General features: G+C 35.3%; 1 non-coding gene across 1 annotated transcript; it reads left to right on the forward strand.

Annotated features, from left to right (window-relative positions):
- The first annotated feature begins 537 nt into the window (after nucleotides 1-537).
- TRNAV-AAC (transfer RNA valine (anticodon AAC)) lies at nucleotides 538-611 on the forward strand. Its single transcript has one exon. It is a non-coding gene; the product is annotated as a tRNA-Val (tRNA).
- Nucleotides 612-8,762: the final 8,151 nt, after the last annotated feature.

Below are 8,762 nucleotides of genomic sequence, written 5' to 3' on the forward strand. Positions count from 1 at the left end.
GTCACCCGAACTCAAACCGGAAATTTTCAGTGTGTTAGATTGATGTGATAATCAACTAAACCATGATACCATGCTCAGTATTCAGTATTTAATCGAAATGGCATTGGATTGAAATGCTTGCTTGAAGCATATTTACATCTGAAAGCACGAGATGAGATCCATGGAAGATGATGAGGATCTCCATGATCACAGTTCCTTGCTCAGGAAAAGAAGACCTTTGTCCCCTTCAGCAAGAAATCTTATGCTCTTTCTTCCAAACATTAGTATGATGTCATGGTATAATTGGTTACTTTGGTTCGAGTTTAGGCAATGCCACTTAACTTGTTTGTTTAGAGTTAATTTAAATCCTAAATAAATAAACAAGCAAGACAAGGAACAAAATAGAGTAAACGGTAACTCTTGGAGATGTGAGATGCTTTCTCATAAAGGAAAATATCATATTTTTTTAATAGGATAAAAAAGTTTGTTTAATTATTGAGCATGATGTCATGGTGTAGTTGGTTATCACATCAGTCTAGTTTGTTTAATTAATAATATGGTGTCGTGGTGTAGTTGGTTATCACGTCAATCTAACACACTGAAGGTCTCTGGTTCGAGTCCGGGCGACGCCATTTAAGATGTATTTTTTAAAAAAATTAATTTAGTAAGCAAAAAATAAAATGGTTCATTATTAGATAATATATTTGATTATCACGTCATTCTAACACATTGATGAAGGTTTCCGTGCATGCCATTTAAATTATTTTTTTCAAAGTTAATTTACATTCTAAGCATACCCTAAGAGGGATGATACTCCTAAGTAATTAGTATTTAAAATACATGAATGCCATGATTTAAGTTATTTTTTTTAAAATTAATTTACATCTTAAATAGCAAAAAATGAAATCGTTCGTTATTAGACCATGTATTTGATGAATCAAATACATCATTATTGTATACTCTTTGATATATATATATATATATATATATGATGCAACCTAATGTTTGTTTTGCAATTTATAATTAAATTTATCTCCTTATTCTTTTGAATCTAATCTAAATATCTAAATACTAAGAAAAATTCACTCTTGATGTATATATACATGTTGTATATATAAACTTAGATGTGAAAATAGGCATAATTCATCCAAAAAATAGTATAAAGAATAGATAGGCAAAAATCAAATATCTTAAAAAACATATGAGATGTGAGATAGATGCTCTCTCTTAATTAGACCCTTAGGAAAATATCATTATTTTTTAATAGGACGAAAAAGTTTGTTTAATTATTAAGTTTGGTGTTGTGGTGTAGTTGGTTATTACATCAGTCTAACGCACTGAAGGTCAAACCTTAAGAGGGATGATATTTTTCCTAAGTAATCAGGTTTAAAACGCATGCATGTCATGATTTATTTATTTTTAAAGTTAATTTACATTAAAATTAATTTACATCCTAAGCAAACAAAAATAAACAGACCTTAAGAGGGATGATACTTTTTCTAAGTAATCAAGTTTAAAACACATGCATATCGTGATTTAAGTTTTTTTTTCAAAGTTAATTTACATCTTAAGTAGGCAAAAAATGAAATGGCTCGTTATTGACTATGTATTTGATGAATCAAATACATCATTGTTGTATACTTTTTGATATATATGACACAACCTAATGTTTGTTTTGCAAATTTATAATTAAATTTATCTCCTTATTCTTTTGAATTTAATCTAAATATCTAAATACTAAGAAAAATTCCCTCTTGACGGTGATGCATGTTGTATATGTAAATCCTAAATGTGAAAATAGACATAATTCATCCGAAAAGGGTATCAAGAATAAATACGTAAAAATCAAATATCTGGAAAAAAAATGGTGAAATGTGAGATGTTTTCTTGTAATTAGACCCTTAGGAAAATATCATATTTTTCAATAGGATGAAAAAGTTTGTTTAATTATTAAGCATGGTGTCATGGTGTAGTTGGTTATCACCTCAGTCTAACATACTGAAAGTTTTCGATTTGAGTTCGAGTGATGCACGCTATTTAAGTTATTTTTTTTTCAAAGTTAATTTACATCTTAAGTAGGCAAATACAAGTAAGTTAAAGAAAAAGTAAAGTTTGAGTTTTTGTGGATTAATTTACATCCTAAACAAACAAAAACAAGCAAGACAAGGAACAAAGTAAAATAAACCATCTAGAGCATGGTGTAATGCTAAGAGGCATGATACTTTTCCTAAATAATTAGGGTTTAAAACTCATATACATGTCGCAATTTTGAACAATTAGTGATGTTGAGGCGTCACGTCAAGAGCCACCTAACTTCTTGGATTAGTCAGTGTAAGTTACATACCTGATATAAAAAAATAAAATAAATTTTGACCACCAAGGCTATGATACAATGGTGAGATGTGAGATGCTTTCTTGTAATTAGACCCTCAAGAAAAATATCATATTTTTCAATAGGATGAAAATGTTTGTTTAAATATTAAGTAGGGTGTTGTGGTGTAGTTGGTTATTATGTCAATCTAACACACTAAGTCTTCGGTTGGTTGGGGTTATTATTGATAACCTTGGTTATCTATCCAAAATTATCAATCATAATCTTGTTTCGTTCACGTTATGATTGATTTTTAAGTAATACAATATCACTATCACATCAGCAAATGGATTATAACCTGGTAATATGATTACCTTGGCAGCCTAAGATTTTCTACAAAATCGAGTTTGCACAATGCCATTTAAGTTCTTTTTCAAAGTTAATTTACATCTTAAGTAGACAAATACAAAATAAAATTTGAGTTTTGTTCATCGTAAACAAACAAAAATAAGCAAGGCATATAAAAAAATAAAGTAAATTTTGACTCCCAAGTAATTAGACCCTAAGGAAAATATCATATTTTTCAATAGGATGAAAAAGTTTGTTTAATTATTAATTATGTTGCCATGGTGTAGTTGGTTATCACATAAATCTAACACACTAAAAGTATCCCGTTCGAATTGCAAATACAAGTAAGTTATAGAACAAAGTAAAGTTTGAATTTTTATCAGTTAATTTACATCTTAAACAAACAAAAATAAATAAGTTAAGGAACAAAGTAAAGTTTCAATTTTTTTCAAAGTTAATTTAAATACTAAGCAAACAAAAACAAGCAAACAAGGAACAAAGTAATGTAAATTGTGACTCTTGGAGATGGTAAAAGGTATGATACTTTTCCTAAGTAATCAGGATTGAAAACGCTACGATCCAACGGTGAGATGCTTTTTCATTCCGTAATTAGACCCTCTAGAAAATATCATGAAAACTATATTTTTTAATAGAATGAAAAATTTTGTTCAATTACTAAGCATTGTAGCGTGGTGTAATTGGTTATCATATTAGTTCTCCGATTTGAATCTGGGTGATGGAGTGTTCGAATCTGGGTGATGCCACTTAAGTGTTTTTTTTCAAAATTAATTTACATTTTAAGTAGACAAAAACAAATAAGTTAAGGAATAAAGTAAACTTTAAGTTTTTTCAGAGTTAATTAACATCCTAAGCAAACAAAAACAAGAAACAAAGTAAAGTAAACTGTGACTCTTGGAGCATGATGTTGTGGTAAGACATATGATACTTTTCCTAAGTAATCAGGATTGAAAATGCTACGATACAACAGTGAGATGCTTTCTTATTCGGTAATTAGACCTTCATGAAAATATCATTGAAACTATATTTTTCAATAGGATAGAAAAGTTTGTTAAAATATTAATTTTGGTGTCATGTTGTAGTTGGTTATCATGTCAGTCTAACACAGTGAAAGTCTTTGGTTTGAGTCCGAGGCCACTTTAGTTGTGTTTTTTCAAAGTTATTTTACATCAGTTCAAGTTTAGTCTAATACACTAAAGGTCTCTGGTTTGAGTATGAGAGACACTAGTTAAATTGTATTTTTTTCAAAGTTAATTTACATCTTAAGTAGACAAAAACAAATAAGTTAAGGAACAAAGTAAAGTTTCAATTTTTGTCAAGCAAAAAAAAAAAACAAGCAAGACAAGGAACAAAGTAAAGTAAACTGTGACTCCTGGAGTACGCTATAATGGTAAGAGGTATGATACTTTTCTTAAATAATTAAGGTTTAAAACGCATGCATGTAGCACGTTTGAACAATTAGTAATGCTAAGATGCTACGTCAAGAGTCACCTCACTTCTTGGATTAATCGGTGTAACTTGGATACCTGATATAAAAAAAAAGCCCCCAAGGCTATGATGCAATGGTGAGATGCTTCTGCATTCACATCCTTAGAAATATCATAGAAATTGTATTTCTTAATAAAATGAAAAATTTTATTTGAATACTGAGCATGGTATCGTGGTTTAGTTGATTATCACATCAATCTAACACATTGAAAATTTCCAGTTTGAGTTCGGACGACACCACTTAACTTATTATGTTCAAAGTTAATTTATATCTTAAACAGACAAAAACAAGTAAGTTAAGGAACAAAATAAAGTTTGAGGTTTTTTGAGAGTTAATTCCTCGTCAAGAGTCACCTTACCTCTTAGATTTATCGGTGTAAGTTGGATACTTGATAAAAATAAAATAAAATAAATTTTGGCCTTCAAGACTATGATGGAATGATGATATGCTTTCTCATTCTGTAATTAGATTCTCAGTAAAATATTATGGAAATTGTATTTTTTTAATAGGTTGAAAATTTTTGTTCAATTAAAGCATGTTGTCGTGATGTAGTTGGTTATCATGTCAATAATTACTTCACTTCTTAGATTAATTGATGTAAGTTGAATACTTAATATAAAAAAACAAAATAAATTTTGACTCCAAAATTGCAATGGTGAGATACTTCCACATTGACATGTATCAAAAATTTATCAATCCATCTAAGTATCACCTAATTTATTAATGGACAAAAAATTAAAAGTCATTCTTAATTATCATTTTAATAAAGAGCACCGCTTTTAAATTAAAATAATACTCCATTATATTTTTCATACTCTTATTTCAATATTATTGTAATAATTATGGAGTAGCTGCGAACCATCTTAAAATAAAACACTTCAATTTATCAAAAATATCATGCTTTAATGACTCCTATATGTAATATTATAATCAAATTTAAGTAATTTTAATTAACTTGCTAAATGTTTTTTACATATATAAAAGTATTGTATATGTAATTGATACAGTGGAGTCTCTAGACCAGCCTGTTAGAACACCACATGGCTGTAAAATAGGAAAGAGAAGAATAATTAAGAAAGATCAGATAATATTCGAGAGGCGGATAATTGATATACTTATACACCTTAGGTCTTGATGATAGTCATCCTTAAGGTCTAGGGCCTAACCTTTGCACCCGCTCACCATCACATACTGACGTCATCTTGGCCTCGAGTCCCAACTTCGATTTCCGACTTTAACACTTACTCGACATTACGAGCTGACCTCATCTTGGCTTCGAGTCTCGATCTCGAGTTTCAACCTTGGCACTTACTCGACATCATGTGCCAACCTCATCTCGGCCTCGAGTCCTAACCTTGAGCTCCAGTCTCGGCACTTGCTTCGACATCACGAGTCGACCCCATCTCGACCTCGAGTCCTAACCGCAAGTTCTGGTCTCAGCACTTGACATCACGTGTCGACCTCATCTCAGCCTCGAGTCCTCGATCTTAAGTTCCAGTCTTGGCACTTATTCAGGTATCACGTGGCGACCTCATCTTAGCCTTGAGTCCCAACCTCGAATTTTGATCTCAGCACTCACTTGACATCAAGTGCCGACCTCATCTTAGCCTCGAGTCTCGACCTTGAGCTCCAGCCTCGGCACTTGTTCGACATCACATGTCTTGACCTCATCTCGGCCTCGAGTCGCCGACCTAAGTTTGAGCTCCAGCACTCTTGCTCGACATCACGAGCCAACCTCATCTTGGCTTCGAGTCCTGACCTCGAGTTCCGACCTCAACATTTGCTCAGCATCATGTGCCGATCTCATCTTGGCCTCGATTCCTGACCTCGGCACTCCAGTCTCGACTTGCTCACGCATCATGTGCCGACCTCGTCTTGGCCTCGAGTCCCAACCTCGAGCTCCAGTCTTAACACTCGCTTGGCATCACATGTCGACCTCATCTCGGCCTCGAGTCTTGACCTCGAGTTTTGAGCCTCGGCACTTGTTCGGCATCACGTGTCGACCTCATCTCAGCCTTGAGTCCAGACCTCGGCACTTGTTCGAGCATCACGTGCCGACCTCATCTCAGCCTCGAGTCCCAACATCGAGTTCTGACCTCGGCACTTGGCTCGACATCATGAGCCGACATCATCTCGATTCGAGTCTTGACCTCGAGTTCTGACCTCGTCACTTGTCGACATCATGAGCCGACCTCATCTCAACCTTGAGCCCGACCTCAAGTTATGACCTCAGCACTTGCTCGACATCACATCCGATCTCAGCCTTGAGTCTCTTCGAGTCCTGACCTCGGAGTCCCGGCCTTGAGCTCCAACCTCAGACATTTACTCGACTTCACGTACCAACCTTATCCTGGCCTCTGGTTCCAACCTTAGAGTCTGCTTGATCCAGGAGCCGATTAACTCATGCAATTAGGGAAGCCTAAGACTGTTTCTTCCAAAAAAAATAAGAAAATATCCCAAAAGATACGGATAATCAGAATCTTTCTAAACTGGAATGGATATTTCAGAATATATCTTAAACAAACATTAACAACTCTATAAAAGGTGACTCATACTCATGAGCACAGGTATGCATAAGTATTTAAACTTCTTTCTCATGTAGAACCCTAACTTGACCGTCGGAGTGGCTTGCTGGGACCCACCCCCGGTGTCATTTCAATTCTCTTTTTGAGTGTTTTTCAAATCCCTTCATCTCTTTGAGCGACTATCTTCGAAGAGCGTGCATGTCAGTGGTTCGTTGGTCGATGACTTGATCATCCACGGTTGATGAATTGGGATTTTATTAATTTTAAATCGATTTATTCTTGGGCTTTTACATGAAAATGATCATTTATTGAATCGATTTGACCATATTTGTCCCATATTGCATAATTTGAGGTTTGATATAATTTTTGTGATTTAATGGTGATTTTTTGGCATTAAATGGATTTTTATTGATTTTAGGGCTAAATCGGATCCGACTCGAGCTCAACCGCGGTCAAATCAAGTCAAATTTGTCAAATTGATCAAGCCAACATGAAGGACATGATCTGGATCGAGCCCGATCAAAATCCCAGAATTTTTTGGAAGCCCTAAGAAGCCCTAAAGCCCTAGATCAAGCTCCAGACCGTCGGATTCAAAATCAAAGGCCCAGATTAGATTAATCAGCGGTATATAATCAAAAACTATACCCGATGAACAGTGGCTGCGCACTGTTCATCGTCCCGCGACCGCGAGAAGCCCCTGTTCACCGACGTACGCGCACGGCCGCCCTTATCCTCCCAAACCTATTCCATCGTGATCCTTGATCAATGAGGAGTTCAACGCCGGCCGATTGGGTATAATCCGGCGACTGGACGGGCGCGACGGCGAGGGTTTTGCCGCCGCCTGCCACCCTGTTTTTGCGATTTTCCGACCATCGGCTGCACAATCCGAGCGCCGAGTTCCATTGGAGGGGTTCTCCTAGGATCGTGGAGCTCCCTTGTATCAACAGCAAGCATCATCGGAGAAGGGAGGAGCTGAGGAATCCAGTTTTGCCATCCGAAAAGCCTGCGCCGATGCTCTGTTTCCGGCCGGAGAGGGTTTTTCCGAGGCATTTTGCAGCGGTTTGGATTGCAGAGAAACCATACCAGAGACCCGAAGATTGAAGCTTCAGTAAGGCTTATTGACACCCACATGAGGAGATTCGAAGCAGAAGGGAAGGAGGATGTGACGCCGTTCTGAATTTCTGTTGTTTCTGAATCTTGTGGTTGTTACTCAGTTCTAGGATTGCTAAAGTGATTTCATAAGTTAATTCCTAATGCTAGTTTGATTGCTTTTGAATTCAGTTTCTGCTCTTAGCCTTGTTTCACAGTATCAGTTTTTCGATTTCAAACTTGTTTCTGTTAAATGCTGAAGTTGCAATTCCTTTGAAACACTTAGGTTCATAACTGGTTAAGTATGGTAGTTGGTTAGGGATGATTAGAAGCTGTTCTTAAACCCATTTTCAATTTCAGTCTGAACATCTGATTTCTCCATTGAACCTACTGTTCCGTGCCACCTATTTTTTGTCCCGTGCCATCTTTGATCCCCATATCATGTTGTTAAGGATGAATTGGTTTAGGTACGAATGTTGATGATAGCTAATGGTAGAGGATAGTTTAAATGAATAAACAGCTTCATTTGCTAAGGCATTAGGTTAGTTTTCCATCACTGAAATTCGGTTTCATAGTTACTGTTTGTTTTATCAAATTGGGTTTAATTAGTTTAGGTGCATTTGTTAGTTAATTCCATTGGTTAAATACATTGCATCAGGGATAATAAGTTTCATTGTGAGATGGTTTAGTTTTGTTTCTTGATTTCAAATTGATTTGCATGCTTAGGTTAGGTTGATACTTAGGTTTGCTTGTTGATTTCCATTGCATTTCATTACTTCGTGTTGCTCTTGCATTTCATTCAAATACCACCAAAACCCCATTTATTCGGAAAACCCAAAAAAATACGACACGAAAGCTCAATTCAGGCAATTTTCTACTAACCTTGGAAAAATACGACTCGAGGCCCCTATACTTCATTTATTTGTATCTATTGTGGGTTTTCGATAAAATTTATAAATTCTAATTTGAAGCCTATCGTGACACCTAATCTAGGGCTTTTCAA

The sequence above is a fragment of the Curcuma longa genome, unplaced genomic scaffold (assembly GCF_044706935.1).
Source record: "Curcuma longa cultivar G26 ecotype Majalengka, Jawa Barat unplaced genomic scaffold, ITB_CL_G26_1.1 contig_25154, whole genome shotgun sequence".
In the NCBI taxonomy this organism is placed as follows: domain Eukaryota; kingdom Viridiplantae; phylum Streptophyta; class Magnoliopsida; order Zingiberales; family Zingiberaceae; genus Curcuma; species Curcuma longa.